Consider the following 19,375-nt stretch of genomic DNA (forward strand, 5'->3'; position numbering starts at 1 on the left):
GTCACCAAATAATGGTTCTAGGTGGGCCAAACATTGCTATTTTGGCTTATTTCTTTTTTCTGAGGTTTGTATTTATGTTGCCTTAAAGAATGAGCCACCCAAGTTTCTAAAGTTAAAGATGTCTGTGGATAAAGGTTAGGACCAGCTAAGAACAATTACCATTTATATATAATGTCAGCTGAACAGTTGCATTATCTTTGCCTCCATGGTGTTATCTTACAGAGATTAGTTTTTAGTGATAAAAGAGTTAATTTTGAGTTAGTCCTCTTTTTACAAATGAGGAAGTTGAAATCCACCAAGATGACTCAGATATGAGTACTATATTGTCCTAGATTTGATCGTGTTTTTTCCCTCATTTTTATATGAATCGAGTCACTCAATGGGTGGTTACATTAAATAAGCTGTTTGTTTTTGTTTTTAATATTTTATGTATCCTATGCCTTGCTTTCATGGGTCATCCTTAATGTAGAGTAGGCACCTGATTTTTAGTTTGAATTCTTTCCTACCCTCCTCTGTTTTCCACACCTATACTTTACAGACTTCCCTCTGGATCAACAGCTATGCAATTGCTGTGTGTTAATGTAACAGTATATACCCGTCTGCAAATACATGTGTATCAAAGTGTTCTTAAATTTGTTATACTTACCCCTATAAGCAAGAATTAGTTTTATTTGTAACTGGAAAATCCACTTTGGTACTGTAGAAAGCCTTTGGCATCTGTAAAGGTGACCAGAGATTAGTATAGTGAAATTGAGGGGGAAATCTAGACTTTCCTCATATTAAGCGGAAGAAAACTGACCTTCAGTTGCACTTGTGTAGCATACTATTTCCTAATTCATAGCCTTAGGTCCAAATAGCCTTCTGAGATTGAAAACAAAACAGAAAACATTGAAGAAGAACATAGGGTGAGGTTTTATGCCATGTAAAAGCAAAATGATCACAAGACCAGTGTAACATACAGTTTTATTTCTGTGTATATAGTTTTTCTTTGCCAACAAAATGCCAAATCAAAATTTTTTTATCAGCTAAATGGGAACTATCAAATTATTTTCAAGGATAAGGACTAAACTGAAAGAAGTTTGAGAGGCCTAGATCAAAATGTAAAACACACGCACACTTTAAACTCTTTAAATGATTAAGTTGTCTGTACAGGTGCTCAGTAAAATCAGTCATTTGCAGAAGAGAAGTGGCTGCTTGGTTTTCTATGCTTGATTTCTTAGGCTTAAGATGAGTCTTTTCCTCCCCACCAGTTCTTGCCATAATGTATTCCCCCCCCACCCCTACCCCCCCAAAATTAACAGTATTAAGGTTATGTCTTTTATTTCTGAGACAGTGAAACATGTTCATGGTATAAAGTTTACATTTGTAAATAAACCGAAAGTTTTTCCTTGCCATGCATATCATCCTAAAATATGAATTAGCAAAGAAAAATTAAGGAACCACATTTCAAAATCAAGTCATAGGGTGAGGCATGGGGATGGGAAGAGGAGAGTTAAGGATTTATATGTGGAGTTTTAATTTATTTCTTTAAAATTTTCAGTGAAAAGGACAACATTGTCATAGCGTTCATAAAATTTGGTATTTTAAAACTCTATAGTCAGACCAGCTAACCTTTTTTTTAACTTGGAGCTCTAGAATCTTCACTTGAAGGTAAATGTGGGGTATAGGCCATCTTTAGATTGAGGGAGTAATAAGAGTTTTGACATCACAGACTATTTGGACTTAAACCTATGTTTGAAAATAGTTTGAGTATTCATGCCTTTTGCAGTCTTTCCCTCTCGTCAGCAGAACTTCATTTCCTTGCTTGTTCATTCATGTTACTAGGCATCAAGAGAGGCATTCTGTTCCAGCGGGCGTGGAAGAAAGGTGCTTATAAGAACAGGGTAATTTAATGATTATACTTTTTGCTGGGGTGCATGAGCCTTACATATTAGTAGCAGTCAGCGACTAGATAGCTTCCCAACAAGAAGGTTAGATTTTTTTCCTTCTAAGTCAAGGACCCTTTTACTTCGTAATCTAGTCTTGTGTCTCACAGGAGCCTTTATAATATAGAATAAATGATTAAGATGGGAAAGGCTCACATTCTTTATTGCTGGAATACAGAGCGATTGCTTGAAGATAACTTTCTCAAGGATTTAGAACAATTCAAGAAATGCATGTCCATGTAAATCTAAGATATGAATCAACAGAGCAAGATAATTATGAAACTCTTGTGGATTTTTGGTGGAATTTTATAGAGGTTATATATAATATGAGAGGCAAGCTAAAAAGAGCTGGCAGGGCTTTAGAGCTAATCAAATTCCCAGACTTTGGGATTTGTTGAATGAATTGAAGGGAAACCAATATAGTTGCCAGCTTTAGTTCTCTAAAGAGCAAAGTTCTAATTCCAACACTTAGTTTTAATGGCAAACAAGAACATCACCTCATGGTTTAAAAAATTAAATTCTTTTTAAAAAGCGTACCCATTGTTCCTACTCATTTTACTGTGGAAAAAAGCATCACGTATTACATAAAAATGGTAACAAAAATACGAAAATAGATCACAATTTTGGGGGGCTTTTGCAGATTGTGTATCTTTACATAGAAATGGGCAAAGGAAATAAAGTTGAATGGTTTCACTGGGTTCTTTCTGGGTTACAGGCTTACAGATGAATTTTCTACAGTAGGCATGTAATACCAGAAAACAGGGGTTTTTTGTTTTTATTTTAAAGACATTCTAGTTTGTAATGATATGGGAAAATGCTTGTACATTAACTAAAAAATGGGATACAAACTGAAAACAGTATGGCTGACTTGTCAGAAACCTGGGAATCTTCCTCCATCCTTTAATGCCCTGTGTGTCCGCAATGTTCCCAAGTAGTGTCTACTTCCCCTCGTCTTATCCGTACTGAGGCTACTATATATGTTATATAATTCATCTATGTATAACTTTTATATATATAGTTATATAAAACTATGTAGTAACTTCATAGCTTACCCTGGCTTTAATCTTAACCCCTTTCAATCCATCTGTCAGCCTTCAAAGTGATTTAACTAAAATGTGAATCTGCTATTATTTACTTGAAATCCTTTAATGGAATTCATGAGTCTTAGGATGGCAAAAAGGCCCTCTGTGACCTGGCTCTTGCCCTTTTTTTCAGTCAAGAAACCAATTGCTCCTTCTTTTGCTCCCACTCATGTTATTACTGCATTCAGTTCCCCAAACTTACCTTGTTCTCTCTTAACATCCTTTTGTGTCATCTCTTTATGGAATACCCATGTCCCTTGTGAATGCATCCTTCAGTTCAAGTGTTTTTCCTTTGTGAAGCTCTTTCTCTGATCTTCCAGTAGGGTCACTGTTATTTATAATCCCATGTACCTTTTATCCAGCTGTATTAGAGCACTTATTGCGGTTTGTTGTAATTACTTAGAATCTCCTCGACCTTCTAGATTGTGGGCCCCCAAAAGGAAGAGTATCTAACGTACCTTGTTGCAGATAAAAGGATTCAGTTTATTGTTGAATGTTTGGTTGTCTGCATTAGTACATAGTGCACTGGTACCTAGTGCACAGTAAGTGCTCAAGTAAATTTTGAATTAATTAGTTTCTTCTCTTTGGTGTAAGTATAAAAATGCAAAAGAGCTCTTACTTAAATATGCGAAACAGCTCTTTATTTGGATTGTAAAGAGAAGGAAAGGTTAGTGGTGTATTTCTGCAGTTAAAGGTTAGGGAACCTGAAATTGCTAATAATTTATGCCCCAGAGCACAGCCATTCTTATTCTAGAAAAACTAATACCAAGAAAATAATTGTATATCTGTTCCTCTTAGGTTTCATCAGATACTATTACCTTGAATAGACCAGCAATCCCAGGTGAAACATATCCTGGTACTTTTGTCTGTTCATTGCAGAAAAAACAACCTTTCAAAGTATTAAATTGTGTTGGGCAAATCAAAAATTCTTACTTTTCAGATTTAACTTGCCTTTCCCCAATACACAATTAAAAAGATAACCATAAAGGTACTTTAAAATAATTACACCAGAGCAGAGAACATTTCCCAGTTAACTTTTCTAAACAGTTCAATAGCCATATTAACAGGAAAGGTGTAAGTTTAGGTAGATTCTGACATCACATTTCAGAAGAATAGATAAGATCCTACAAATATGGATGGAGATACATAAATGCTTACCAATGTGCAGCATCATTTCTAGGGAGTAAACAGGTATGCGTCCCAAAATGGCAATGGTAAAAAAAAAAAAAAAAAGATGTTTATCTCTGCACGGAAAGTTATTTAGCTTCAATTCTGAATGCTTTACAATCAGCAGATTATGTTGTTAATACTCGCCTTTTAAAGTTGAGTCCATTAATGTGCTAATTTCTCCCACAACACAAGCAAGTTTATATTCTTTAGGAAGGTTTGGTACTGACTTAAGTCATTTTTAAGGTTTGCAACAATAAGTTTATTAATTCTGTTACATTGATAATCAAATTTCTTTTCCAAAGTAGTAGCTGCAGGTACTATGTAAAGAACTGGTAGAATTATTGTGCATTTAATTCTCGTGGCAGAATTTGGTTGGTCATCCATTTATAACAACTTAATCTATCACTGAAAGCAAATTCTTATGGTCAGGGTTGTAGGTCATGGCTTTCAAGTTTTTTTTTTGTTTTGTTTTTTGTTTTTTTTCGTGACGGGCACTCAGCCAGTGAGTGCACCGGCCATTCCTATATAGGATCCGAACCCGCCGCGGGGGCGTCGCCACGCTCCCAGCGCCGCACTCTCTCGAGTGTGCCACGGCTCGGCCCAAGTTTTTTTGTTTTTTAACCCACTTTTTGTAATCAGTTTCCTTACTAGGGGCATATTAAAATGCTGAAAGTTAGTGGTTCCTGAATCACTTTAATCACCATAATCATCTGGGAAGCTTATTAAACATTCCTGGGGCTGGCTGGTTAGCTTACTTGGGGGAGAGTATGGTGCTGGTAGCACCAAGGTCACACGTTCAGATTCCTGAACCTGCCAGCCAGCAAAAAAAAAAAAAACCTAACAAAAGTAATAATAATTTTAAAAATAAACATTCCTGGGCTCCTTGCCCACACACATTTCCAAAACAAGATGTTAGGTGTCATGCTACTTAATGGGGTTTTTTGTTAGTTTACTTGTAGTTTTTGGTAAGCAGATCCCAACCCTTGAGCAAATGCTATTTTGATAAACACTTAGATATATGGAATGAAATGCTTCGCTAAAATTATGTAAAGCAGCAGGGCAAAAACATTATTTTTCCACTTTGGGGGGAAAATAATTAGACCGAAAAAATAATGGGTAGGAGTGTTACTGTAATATCAGACTTATCCTGAGAAGCTTGGTGGTACTATGCCATCAATCATTTCTTCCATAAGTCAAAAGTTGTCTTTGAAGTTGACTCCGGAAATAAAATACCAGAATAGTAATGAGAAGGCCTCACTTCTGAGACACAGGCATGCAGTTAATTAACATGGGCTTTAGGGCAGATTAAGTTGATGTTTGCTGCAGATTGCCATTAAAAGTTAAATTCCACTCAATTTATCCCTTAATCCTTTAGGACTCCTAACATGTGATTTGAAATTTAGGATCCAGGAATATGTGGAAATTGTTCTTAGTAAAACTTATTTAAAGTTTCAACAGTAATAAATATCCAATCTTGGTATCATGATTCATTACACAGCTTCAAAAATAAAAGTGTCCTGTATCAGTTGCCTTTTGTGGTAACTCCAAGCATATATTTAAAATTCTATACTCAATAGAATAAGATGGTATTTACCTAATTCTCAGAATAGTAAATGAATGCTGTATTGTAGAATCATTGGCCTAGAAGAGTTGCCTTAAAGATTAAATAATTAAGCTTCATTGCTTCTTTATTTTGTAAATGAGGGGCAGACACACAATGTAAATTGCCAAGTCACTCACCTTGAAGTCAGGCAGTTTGCAATCTAGCTATAAGTAAAGTCAATTGTACTTGCCTAATACCATTTAGCTTTTGGGTTTCCTACATACACTTTGAGGTCAGTCTTATTTCTTTTAAGAAGTTAAAAATAAAACCTTTCCAGCAGCTTAACTGTCTCTTTAGGGATCAAAATAAACCATTGGTAATAATAAAGTGTTTTTTCAAAGTTAAATCCTAAGACAAAAATAAGTGACCAAATCCTAGAACTGGAGGTTTGTCCTAGTCACAAACCTCTGGGAAGGGGTTTTTTCCCCGTTTCTATTTGGAGATTTCATCAAAACAGGAACATACATTTTTTTTTCAAAGAAATTTACTAAGCTTTTTTGGTCAAATAGGTAAGGGTCAAGTCTTTTTAACCTAGAAACCATCTGTCTCTTTTTAGGGGTGTTTAGATTTGTTGTGGAAAAAGTCTTTATTTCTAAATCCCCACTTTACATATATAAGCATCTTTTTAAAAAGTGGGGGAGGAGCTATCAACTATTATTTTAAGCATAGTGAGGTTTTATCCTACTATAACAACTAATTATTGTAAGCTATTTAGACAGTGTGATCTTTTAATTAAGGTTACTGTTTTACCTTAAAGGTCAAACCAAGGACTAAATAAATCCCAGAAGCAAAACCCAAAAGTATAAAAGCATTAAAAGCATCACTTCATTTAATACTTAGTAACTTACTAGTTTCTAGTAGTAGATCTTAAGAAATGTAGATGTCATGAGCTGGGACTTTAGGGGTCGATTTTTAAAATTTAACATAAAAAATTTAGTCCTAATGCCAGTAAATATTACTGTGTAATTCCATGTGTTTTGCTATGTTCATCAGGCAAATTTCTGATGTAACTAGACTTTCTATATAGTTAACCTCCTTGGAGATAATGTGTTGGCCAGGGAGATATTTATTTACACACCTGTCTTTTAGCTTAGTTAATGTGCCCTCAGCATGAGAGACATCAACTTATTTCAAAATCAGATTACTTGATCCCGTTTCAAGTCTCCAGCTTAGATTGGCGATAAGCATTCATTAAATTTTTTAATTATTTATAAAAGCTAAATATAAAGAACTACAATTATTTTAGCAAGTCAATAATACAGCCAAAGCATATGGATGTACTTGTATATACAGAGCAATACAGTAGATACATGATACAAAAAAACTTATTCTTTCACCAGTCTGGTAATAAAAACATAGATATTTTTTTTTTTGGTAATTGGTTTCTGAGAAAACTGACATGTGTTGTTTAGTCTTCATTAACTACCACCATGGTCAGTATATTAACGAGGAACAGAAAATGTGCAATTTAATTTCTCCTAGATCAAAGTTAATCTCAACAGGGTCTTTCCCTGCAGGTGCTGCCAAGTGTGTTGCCTTGGCTATGTTTCACTGGAGAGTGGGGAAGGGACAGGGGGGATCTCATTCATTCATTGACGTGGCATCACTACTTAAATGATGAGGCTTTGGCTACCTTGAGAATCACAGTTAAACTCCCTATGTTAGTCTTTACTTCATTGAATTTCTTCACTTAAGCATTGAAAGCACGTATTAGTATTGGGGACTTTGTTATTTTATTCAAGTTAGCATTACCCCAAACTGGAAACTAAAGTAGACCACAGTCATTAGCTATGGGATTCTTTAACTTGAAAGGCAAAAGAAAACACAGTTGCATTTTAGAGTATATGGATAAAATAAAGAATTGTGGGGTGAGAAGGGGAGAAAATTTTTTACGATGACTATATCTTAACTCCCTCTGGCTAATAAATTTGTGGCTGAAGGGACAAATGAGGTGTAGACTTTAATCCTTCCAACATTCCATTGTGTTAATCATTCTGTTCAAAGAGGCAGTGAGGGATAACTTTGAGTGGCTGCAATTATAAGTAATGTGTTGTGTGCATCCAAAGGTGGAGATAAGGATGGGGTTAAGGGTGTTTAAAGAGAATATGGCCTTCATTCTTTGTTACTCATCATTTAATGGTTTCTTTTGTCCCTAGAAAGTATCACTCTTCGTAGGATCAGAGTATTACACAAATGCCAAATACATGAACAAGAACACCCATTAAAATTCCTGTCGAACAATGTATATCTTAAGAGAGAAGATGTTTCTGTGGACTGTCACAAATGTCAGTCTTGCTGCAGTCAGAATAAGCTTAACAAATATTAGTGGAGACTGATAGAATTTAGGACTGGCCTAAAACCATCTAAAGTGTCCAGTGTTATCTAACTCCTCTCCCTACTTATGCATGCATTATTTTGCCTAACAGGATTGACCTCTGTTTAAATAACACAGTGATATCAGGGCAGTTTCATCTTTGGTCAGCTCTTTTTTCCTCTGGGCCCCTAGAACTGAATACAATATTCTAAGTTGGTTATGTCTGACAAAACATGAGTATTTAGGAACTGATTAGGTGGGTGGAAAACAGCACATATTATTTGGATTTTGTAGCTCACTCCATAAGTAGGCTCTTTACTAAGTAAATAAGAAACTGAGAAACTTAACCTTAATTTTTTTAAGTGTTATTTTTCATTCTACAGGAGTATTTTCATAAAATAACTAATGTAATTAGCTACTATAATTACAATGGCAAGCTTTAGGAGCTATTTGAAATGCTGATTATTACATGTAAAACTGTAAAATTATCTACATAAGTATGTGATTGTTGTACCCATGTTCCAATAAACTTAAATTATTCAGTTTCAGTTATTTTTTACTTTGTAACCATTGGGTCTCTCTTCCTCTAGAGTATAGTGTGAATATATTTTAATGCTTGCTGTATTAATTGGCCAAACAGAAGCATTCAGTGATAATTTGAGATGCCAAAAAGCATTGCGGTAAAGACCAAGTTGAATTAAATACCTAACCAGTACTTAATAAGTTATTGTGATCATACATGCATGCATGCAGTTGAGCTTTGTTTATCCTTTTTCCCATTAAGGACTAGAACAGGAATGGGTGAACTAAAGCAAGTAATAAGCCTGTGTCTTTAAAAACAGAGAGTTCTGTTTTTTTACATTTTTTAAAAGCTTTTTAAAGAGTGGGAGGAATACGTGACAGAGACTGTGGTCTGCAAAGTGTAAAATATTTCTTCTGTGGCCCTATACAGAAAAAGGTGGTGGATTCTGGACAAGAGCAATTAAAGGAAATCATTTGAATTTAAGACTTCTAAAAATAAATATGCTCAAACGGCAGCTAGTAAACCCAGATACCCTACTGGTCATCAAAGGATCGGTCAGTACACAGGAAAGAGGGAAGCCAGCAAAGCCAGGAGTCAGAATACAAATATTCAGAACTGGTTAATGAATAGGCAAATACTCATATACACCATGCCGCAGCCAGTAGATGGAATAATATACCATCATTAAAATTAATTTATATTAACATGTAAAAAATATTTGGGTATATTTAACTATTAGTATACGGCTTTGTATGCCAATATCTCAATGATGTAAAGGAAGAAAATGTTATCGAAGGTAAATCACAGCAACTAGAAAATACGAACATGTTAACTTTAGTACATTTCTAGTAGGGGTTTTTACATAATCTCTTACCTACTAGTGCTAGGTAGATGGTTGTACAACAACATTCTCTGAAGTATCATGTTGTCAATATTCTTTATTTAAAGAGATATGGAAGCTAATAGGTTAAGTAAATTGTGAGCCAAGGCCCATGTCATGCTCAGTATTCAAAGAGAATAAACTAATTGGATAAATGACAGTAGCAAATAGAGACTATTTGCCTCACAGGGAAAACTTAACCATCAGTGATGGCACTATTAAAAGTTTTAAAGCAATGGAATCACTAAATTACTATGAATATTTTTTATTACTTGGCAGACTGCTAATAAAGTTAATTGGACACAATAAACATAGTAAAGATGGATTCTTCAGTGAAGTGTAAATATTTTATAAAGCATTTATCAAAGCTATATTGGATTTAAAAATGAGATGTGGCAACTATTCAACATGGAGGCGGAGGTCGATAAGCTGGAGCTGATGGTCATGGATCCTTAGAGGAGCTCCATCTCACCAGAAAAATTTCCAGAAAGCTGACACTGATCTGGATTACATTCAGTGCAAGCTGGAAAATGAAATCAAGACTAATCATCATGATTCAGCAGGCGAGAAAAATCCAGTTACACTCTTGAAGGAATTGTCAGTGATAAAGTCTCGATATCAAACTTTCTATGCATGCTTTAAACCAGTTGCTGTTGAACAGAAACACACTAAGAGCCGCATTTGTGCTACTTTGAATAAGACTATGACCATGATGCAAAAACTACAAAAGCAAACAGACCTGGAGCTGTCACCACTGACTGAAGAAGAGAAAACTGCGGCAGAACAAATAAAATCTCACATGCCAGACTCATGAAGAAATGGATTTACAAAAGGGAACTAGTGGAGAAGAGATTAAGTCCAGAGAAATTTAGGAAGATGTCTTGTTGTTACCACTTGATGACTAGAGGTGGGGGGGGGGCTTGGTGAAAGAGGAGGTCTGGCTTGAGTGACTGGATAGTGATTGCCTTTTATAATAGAGGAGAATATGGGAAGGGCAGATAATATATGAATAAAGTTCATCCAGATGGATGAAATGGGAATAAGGGGATTTACACACATAACGCTTATGCGGAAGTCCCTTAACACTATTTTGCATCTGTTTTCTTTTTGTATAATTGGGGTAATGTGGATGTTCTGGCCTATCATTCGATATGTGAATATGCTTTGGAAATTAGAGGGTAGGCAAAATATTTGTATTATACTTTTTAATATAGGTATATAATTTCATTTTTGAAAATGTTATATGTGGTCATATTGGTGAGACTGCTAATATGTGATCTGTAGTCTCCCACCAAACCTAGTTGAAGTAATAAATGGGCTTTTCTATGATAACTTCAAAAAAAAAAAAAAATTAGATGTGAAGCGTATGTACATCCCATAGGGAGTGGCCCTCCTTGGGTAGCCTTTGTTTAACTCCTATATCAAAATTTTAAATAAGGACTGTGTATTTAATCACATGCCCCAAAAGGAGAATTTATTTCATGAGGCGTTCATGAGTAATGTTTATTTTACTAGTGATTTCACAAGAGAGACTGAGGAGGATATTTAAATTGCAAAAATACATCATTTTGTTTACAGAATCCTTTGCAGTTGTTTCCTAAGCTTTGTGTGTGCGTGTGTGTGTGTGTGTGGTAAAAACACAGATGAGATCTTCCACCTTAACAATTTAAATGTACAGTACAGTTTTGTTTTTCACTTTGAGCTGCTCAGTTTTTGCAAGTCGCCTTTCTTAGGCAGAACAATTTAGCAGTTAGTTGAGGGCAGTATACGAACTTAGCTAAGAATGTTCTTATACTTGGCTTATTAGGAAGTATCAAATATGATCGGATTCTGTCACGTGGCACTGATTTGCAAGGTCCCACTGGGTACAGGACTGATAGTAACAAGAAACCCTCTGCCTGTCACAGAGGGACACCGCCATATATGAAAGAGCATCTGTCTTACATTTTTGTAGAGTGTCTCACTAGAGTTAGCCAACTAATTTTACTACGTATTTGGCAAGGTGTGACTGCCATACAGTCTTTTTTTATATCTTGATTTAGGTCCTGCCTGGGCCTGTGAAGGCTTGATTTGCTAATAAGCTCCAGCACTTTCTCTTAACCTAGGCCCTTAAGACACCATTAACCAGTGTAATGAAGAACTGTAAATTTTAATCATAAATAGGTGGAGGAGAACTTAAACTGGTTTAATAAACTTGGAATAAATTATTTCCAAGCCTGGAAATCTTCAGTGAATAATAGTGCATATGTGAGACAGGTTTTTCTATGGAAAGACCACAGTTTCCATCCAGCACGTGTCATTTGGCTTTGTTCCTTTTTTGTGTAATACAATTGAACATTGAGAATTTCAAAACAAATTTGCACTTTTACATAAATTGTTCGCTTGTGGTCATGATGCCTCTGTAGATATCTTCCATCTGATTCTACAAAATCTATAGGTTGCAGGATAACCTGGGAACCAGCCCCCCAAAAATGATTCCAAACAAGCTTGATGTGCCAGTGGGTTCTTAAAATGTGCAATCTACAATTCAATCTACATCAGAATTACCTGTGATACCTGTTTAAAGTGCAGATTTTGGACAGTACTGTCAAGCCAAAGGCAGATCAGTCCTGTATTTTGAAAATGTCCCTTTCAGTAAGAAATGTTTCTCTTGAGATACTGAAACTACTGAACTCCACTTATAAAATGAGGAAAATTTGTACCATAATATTAGGATACTCATTTATGCAATGTTTTTATGAAGCAGATATTTGAGCAAGCCATTTAGGAATGTAGATATTATGGTGCATAACATGAACAATGGTAAAGAGGAGCATATTTGAGCAGTCATCAATTTTTAGAGAGCTATGAATTTACAGTGCAGTTCTACCAGGGAAAGGGAGAAAAGAATGCTGTTTTCAGCTGCGCACAGAATTGCATCACAGTTATTTGATAGTCCCTTTCCTCTCTATTCCTGCTGAACATGAAAAGTACATGATTAAAGGTAACTTCATATAAAAAACATTTAAATGTTGGAGACCTGAGAATATTAATAAAATACCACTTCCAAAGATTAGTAGGCAGGAATTCACCTGGCCAGATGAGTTAAAAATTAAAAATGATTAAATTTCTGTCTAAAAAGAAGTTACCTGTGTGCATAGTGGTTTCAGTATAAACATACACTCAAATGACCATTTGATGGGCTTTAAAAATGTTAAGAAGTTAACAGTATCCTGTGAACCCAGCCATAACTGGAAAATAGTCTTAATATAAGAGGAATGGAAATTGTCAAGGTGGAATTCAGGTTCAAAACCCAGCTAGCTTCTTTATAACTAAAGAATACATCTTATAGGGTTTTTTTGGTTTGGCGGAGGGGGGAGGGGGAGCTGGTTGGTTGGTATAGGGATTCGAACCCTTGATCTTGGTGCTACAACACTCTTTGAGTAACTGGCCAGCCCAGAAATACATCTTTAAAGCTCCCTGAAGTATGGATTTACGTGTGTTATAATACCGCACTCAGAATCCTTTCTTTTCTGGTTTCATGGTACCAAATTATTTTCAATGAAGAACCAAACATCTGATGGCCAATAGAAGATGAAAAATAGGGAAAGGCAACGTGGCGTGATTTCTGGAGTAATCGTTCTTACTGCCAAAACAATAAGCTTTTTGTTACAAGTTCCCAGAAAATAAGCTTAAATAACCTTAACATGAGTAACTCATGTTACTTCCAGAGATGCTTCTCGCACTCCCAAATACGGGATTCTTAGCTAGTTCGTGCTGTAGACCCTCTTGACAGCCCTGTAAAACCTGTGGATCCCCTGTCAGAATGTTTTAATTGTGTATTATGTAATGCACACATACTCTAAATTCTACCTATGGATTTCTGGTTAGGAGTCCCTTGTGTTTAGATTCTGAAAGAAGGCTGATAAGTAATGAGGCTTTAAACTCATGGTTTTTCAGCACCTGTTAGGTTGGAGATTGTGTTAATTCTAGTTTCCAGTTTGAATGACCACTTCCTCAATTAACCTTGCAGAAACTAGCCCGCTTAAAGTGGCTGAGGTCAAAAGCCACCGTGTAAGATTTTTCTTTGGTAAGAAACAAAACTTTAGCCCTCTTGAAACCAGTCTGACTAATCAAGTGGAGAAAGAGGTTCCGTATCCCAGTTTTGACCTTTTGTGGAAACAGCCCTTTTATTATATGGTATATAATTGGGGGTCATAAATAACTACGGGCACACCCAAGATGCCCTGCAAGGCCCGCCAACCGCCTTACATATAAGAGAAGCGTCTCATTGACATCGCGCGTGCGCTCGTGGTGGGGTGGTATTTTGCTCTCGTGGACCTCTACCAAACGGTCCAACCTTTCGTCTCCGTCCCCCCCCCCCCCCGCCCCGGAAAAGCGAGTTGTAGGTGGCTGTGCAGCCCAGGCAAGTTCGTGGCTTGGCCGCTGGCCTGAGCGAGTCGGTGCAGGTTAGGTCGGGCCGGCCGGGCTGGCTGACATGATACAGGGCGTAGCCTGGGCCGCTTACAGCGTCACAAAGGGCACCACCCTCCAGCTTGGGAGAGGCCGCGTCGGGGAGGGACGGGTAGGCAGGCCGTGTCCGCCCACGCCCGGATCCTGAGGTCGGCGCCGGAAAGCGGGTCACACAAGAGCGCCGTGAAAACCGCAGAGTCGCAAGCCGACTCCGGAGGCTACAAGTCCCTAGGCTGGGTCTGCTGGTGGCTGGCACTAAACCATAATCCGATTCTATCTTCGGGGGTCACAGGAGAGGAAAGCTGGCCCGTGCGCCAGCTTCGCTGCAGGAGCTGTCCACTCCTCCTCCTCCCCTCAGAGGATCCCCAGAAACGCACTTCCGCCGCGCGCAAGCCTGCCTGTGTGGCCGACGCCGGCGGCGCCGGGCGCGCCCTCCGCTGGGCCCTCTTCCGCCCCGGCGTTCTGCGGCCCAGAGGCCCAGGGGCCCGGGGCTTGGGCTTGCGGGTGCTCGGAGTCTTATGTAACTCTTTCACCATTGAATTCTTTCCGCACCTCTTGCTTTCCACAAAAACAGTACGGTGCTCCTCCCAAGTTTCCCTGGCCGTGACGCTTTCTGACTGCCAGCGGGGCGTAGCCCCCATCTTCCGGAAATGCTGGCGGCGGCCGGTCTGTGCATCCTCCGGTGTGTGCATCCTCTGGTGTGCCAGGAGGAAATGACCGTTCCTTTTTCATGATTCTCAGCTGGGGCAGCGGAAGCAGTAGTGCCTCTGCTGTGGGACTCGCCTGCATCTGAATTACAACTGCACCACCACCCGTTACCAGCTGTGTCCAGATTGAAACGGATGCTTAACGTATCTGAGCCTCTTTTCTCATGTGTTAGGTTAGGTTGGTGAGATAATGCATGCATGCAAAGCCCTTAGAACTGAACCAGCCACAGACCAGTGTGTGGCATAAAGGTTAAGTAAAAGGAGAAGCTATGGGGATTTATCGAGCACGTCTCTGGTCAGTGACATGTTGGTTGTGTTAGGTATGGGAAGTGCGTTTGATTCCCCGTGCCCATGGGGAAAGGCATGGGAATGGCCTTCTCCCACCCATAATCAAAGAGCAGGTGTTTGATAGCTCTTCAGTATGTTTGCCATCTCCCAAGCAGCCTTTCAGGCTTCTAATTCCCGAGGAAGTTTCCACTTCACTCGCCCTTTTTTACAGGGCTTTGTATTTCACGGGGAAAATGGGGATGAAGACTAGCCTCTTCCTGAGGCCATCATGCTTCTCAACTTTCGCAGCCCGCCCCGCATTTGTAATCGCTTTATGGACAATTGGATTTGGGACCAGTGCAGATGAGGAGATTCTTTAAAAAATAAACAGAAAATGCTAGATTTTTTTTTTTTCAATTTTATGTTGCCCTAGTGACTACTAGCTGTCTGAGCTTCTTGTCATAATTTATAAGGCAATGATAAAGAATTAAACGTACAAGAGATCTTATCTTCCATACACACACACAAAAAGACAAGCTCCAAACTTGTGACTCATTCACGTTCTACTGAGTCTTGAGATATTGAATAGTTAGAACTTTTCTCTTCCAGACTGAGTTTTTAATTGGGTTTCAGTTGCTTTCTGCAATCCCTTCAGGGCTCTAGATCCTTGTCGCTTCAGACACTATTATCAGTGGCCCATAACAGACTGAATGATACCATCTATAACCACAGTTCACACTGAAGTGAAATTATCTGATTCCCACACCAGTTGAAGAGCTGCAGGTTGCTTACACCTTAGAACATTTAACTCTCATCTTTTCGAGATTGCAAGAAAATTGTATGTGAAATTTAAATATATACCCTATGGTGATAGAGATTAGAAGAGCACTTAGCTTTGAGGCAGCGTTGATCGGGAGGGAGCAGGGTTATAGTTAACTACTTCTATATAATGTAAAAATTCATCTAGTATAAACTTAAGATTTATGCACTTTGTGAAGGTTATACCACAATAAAAATGTAAAACAAAAGTGAAATAAAAAAGTAATGAAATGGAAAGATCATACACAGCTTAATAAAATAACATGTACAAGGTAATCCCAGTTTTGTAAAAAAAATATATTTTTGTGTGTATATGTAAGGATATGCATCAAAATGTTAATTTTCTCTGGTCGTTGGACTTATGGTGAATTTTATTCTCTTTATGTTTACTTTTTAAATGCTCTGCAATGGCAATGTATTGCTTTTGTAATAATGGAAAACAATAAAAGTTATTTTGTAAGTCCTCTTGGTTACTTGTAAGAGATGGGTGTTCCGTTAGCTAACTCCTCAATTTTCATAGAGGAAAACAAATAGATAATATCACTTTGATAAGTCGAGAAATAGAACCGTTATTTAGAAATCTAGCGTTACCTCTAAAAGATGTTGCCTCTGGAATTTGAGATTGAGAATGGGGTTCCTTTTTATTTAGCTCTTGAATATGGGGTTTGCTTTTTCTTTCTGTTTAATATATGCATGTTTTACTTTGCTAAATAAAATTTAAAAGATAAAATGTATCTCAGTGCAATTTTTAAAAATTTATTTTCATCCAGGTTACCCTGCCCTTTCTTTCATCACTCAGCAGGCAGAGCAAAGAGAACTTAAAGGCACTTTAATTATCATAAACTCCATCATACTCTTTTTGGGAGGGCCTTTTTGGCTGGAATCCATTACTGATAATATATCTTGTACCACTGTAGGAACTGCATTATAAGTCACAGCTCGTGTATTTAGCGCCCTCTAGTGCGTTATTTTTAAATGATGCATCGTTTACTGTGCTGAGCTGTTAAAAGAAATGTAAATTTCAGTTCACCTACCCAGTGTGATTTTGCTTCATCTGAAAAATGAGAATGATAATCCTAAGTACCAGATAGGGTTCCTCTGAGGACTAACTGAGTTAATACATGTAAGGTGGCTTCCTGGCGCATAGTAGGAGTTCAACAAATGCTATTTTTTACATATAAATAGATCCAGTCATTACTACACATGATTAAAAAACAGGTAATCAGTCTTGACTTAGGTGTTATAATCTGCTAGTTGGAATGTGAAGAGTGTTAAAAAATAACCAAAAAAATAAAGAATAGGGCCGGCCCCGTGGCGCACTCGGGAGAGTGCAGCGCTTGGGAGCGCAGCAGCGCTCCCGCCGCGGGTTCGGATCCCATATAGGAATGGCCGTGCGCTCACTGGCTGAGCGCAGTGCGGACGACACCACGCCAAGGGTTGCGATCCCCTTACCGGTCAGAAAAAGACAAAAAAAAAAAAAAAAAAAAAGAATAAAAGCCTAGATATGATTCTAATCTCTGGCCCCATCTTTCTGGGTCATTTCATGCCATTTCTGAAGCCTGGGAGCATGTTAAATTTTGCATCCTTTACAGCACCTATAATTGCACACTCTATAAATATGTTTCTTTTTTTAATGTTCAAGCTAAATGGTTGTTTGGTGGATCTTAGAAAACAAAGGTGAAGAAAAATGGTAGATAATAATTAGTGTAAAAACTTGAATATTTAAATTCAACTTTCTGTTCTTTAAGCCAGAGGCTGGCTCTAAATACCATTTGTTTTTTGGATTAGTGTAGCTTCTGAACAGGCTGTTGACAAGATTTGTATTATTGTTGCAAGTGTGAAAGCAGCATAATTGACTAAGGAACCCATATGAATCATTAGTTTATAAATCATTACTATAAAGAGTAGTAGGTTCCAGATTCCTGCACTTGTCCATTCTCACCCATTTCCAGCACTGCTTAGGTTATACAGCTAAAATTTATTTCCTCTGACACAGTCCAAGAGATACCTCTCCCGATATTCCAGGAGGCCATCTGTAGTCCTTTTCCTGCATTGACAGACGTGGACTTTGATGCTTAATACCACTACCTCCTGGGTTCCACAAGAACCCAGTTGCCTAAGGAAAGCATTGGGTGACCTGACTCCTGAGTTCCTGGAATCTGGTTGGTTCTGTATATAAAGCATGTCGCAGTTGTTTCTCCTTCCCTTTCATTGCCTCAGTACTAAGCCAGATTAATTTTCACAAGAACAGCTACCAGTTATCCATTTATTGAGCCTCTATTAATGCTTGGACACTATGCTAAGCATTACTTCTAACTTACACAACCATATCCAGTGAGGTTTATCCTCACTTTTCAGAGGAGAAAATTATACTAGGTGACAGATAACAAGTGGCAAAGACAGACTTCCAACTGGAGTTGGCCTCTAGAGCCCATGGCCTCAACACTGCATCAGAAACTTTACAGGGGGGAAGATTTTGAGTTGGGTGGTCTTAAGAAGTGCCCATGAAGAGAATCTTGGACATCCCTTTAGGCACTAAGCCGTCAGTTCTGAGGCTTCCTCCTTTTCAGGAAAGCCCACTTGTCTAGCCCTGTCATAATGATAATTATCAGAACTGTGATGATGCACATTTACTCGGCACCTCAATTTTCAAAAGTTGGTCCATGGGGTGTCCGGTTTTCTCTTCCAGAAAACGTTTTGCATTTGTTGTCAATGGAGCCTCCAAGCTGGGGAAGCAAGTTTTTTGTCTGGCAGAAGATTACAGCTGCTATTATTTACCCCCCAGGGGAATAAGCTGCAAATCCTAAGCTTTACAGCTGGGAACACTGAGATCTGGCTGTGCAAGCATATAAAAGGAATCAACGAAGGGGGAGCGGGGTTCACATGCTGGCCATCCTTGTTACAGAGCATTGGGCAATGGAGCTCTCCCACTGGAAGCTGTGCCACAGAACCAAAGGCCCTGTCTTGGCCAGAAAAACCACATTCAGCAGTCCCTCAATCAGCCGGAGCCTTCCCTACACATGTGCTCATTCCCTTATGCCAAGCGTGTGGTCTCTTTTAATTGCTTTTCCTCTCTTGAGCTCTCTTTCCTTCCTTACCCCCACCCCCAACTTGCTCTCCTCGTTAAAAGCTTCCTCCAGGTTTACACCTTAACCTCTTTGTAGGATCCCAGTGAATGCCAAGGCTTGTGTGGGTAGAAGGATTATAAATCAAAGCCGCAGACACCGGCATAGGGGAGGAGCCGCCCAGAGAGTGGAAGGGAGACTTGAAAACAAATAAGCTTTCATCCCTGTGGGATTTTTGTTGTTTTTTAAGGTCTGCTATTCTGGCGGGACATTTCTGGAAGCTATGGTTTTTGGAACTTTCAGAAAGAACAAGCACTAACGAGAGAGTTGCCCATATATGAGTATCCTCCACAAAAGTTTCAGCAAAACTTGGAAGCCTGGAGAAGTCCTATTGTTTAGACAAGACTCAGTTTCTCCTTGAGTAAAATAGGTTTCACACTTAAAATGCAGCTTAAAGCATAGCGTCAAACTATTATTTGCTCCATTTTATCAGTTTTTGATTATTTGTGCTAGTGGAAGGGATCCGGAGGCAGAATTCTACTGGGACTTTAATTCACTGTTCATTTGC

At 38.2% G+C, this 19,375-nt stretch overlaps 1 pseudogene; it reads left to right on the forward strand.

The window, feature by feature from the left end:
- LOC134380418 (large ribosomal subunit protein eL29-like) overlaps positions 1–19,375 on the forward strand; it is an 88,488-nt pseudogene that overhangs the window by 7,422 nt on the left and 61,691 nt on the right.

The sequence above is a fragment of the Cynocephalus volans genome, chromosome 6 (assembly GCF_027409185.1).
Source record: "Cynocephalus volans isolate mCynVol1 chromosome 6, mCynVol1.pri, whole genome shotgun sequence".
NCBI lineage: Eukaryota > Metazoa > Chordata > Mammalia > Dermoptera > Cynocephalidae > Cynocephalus > Cynocephalus volans.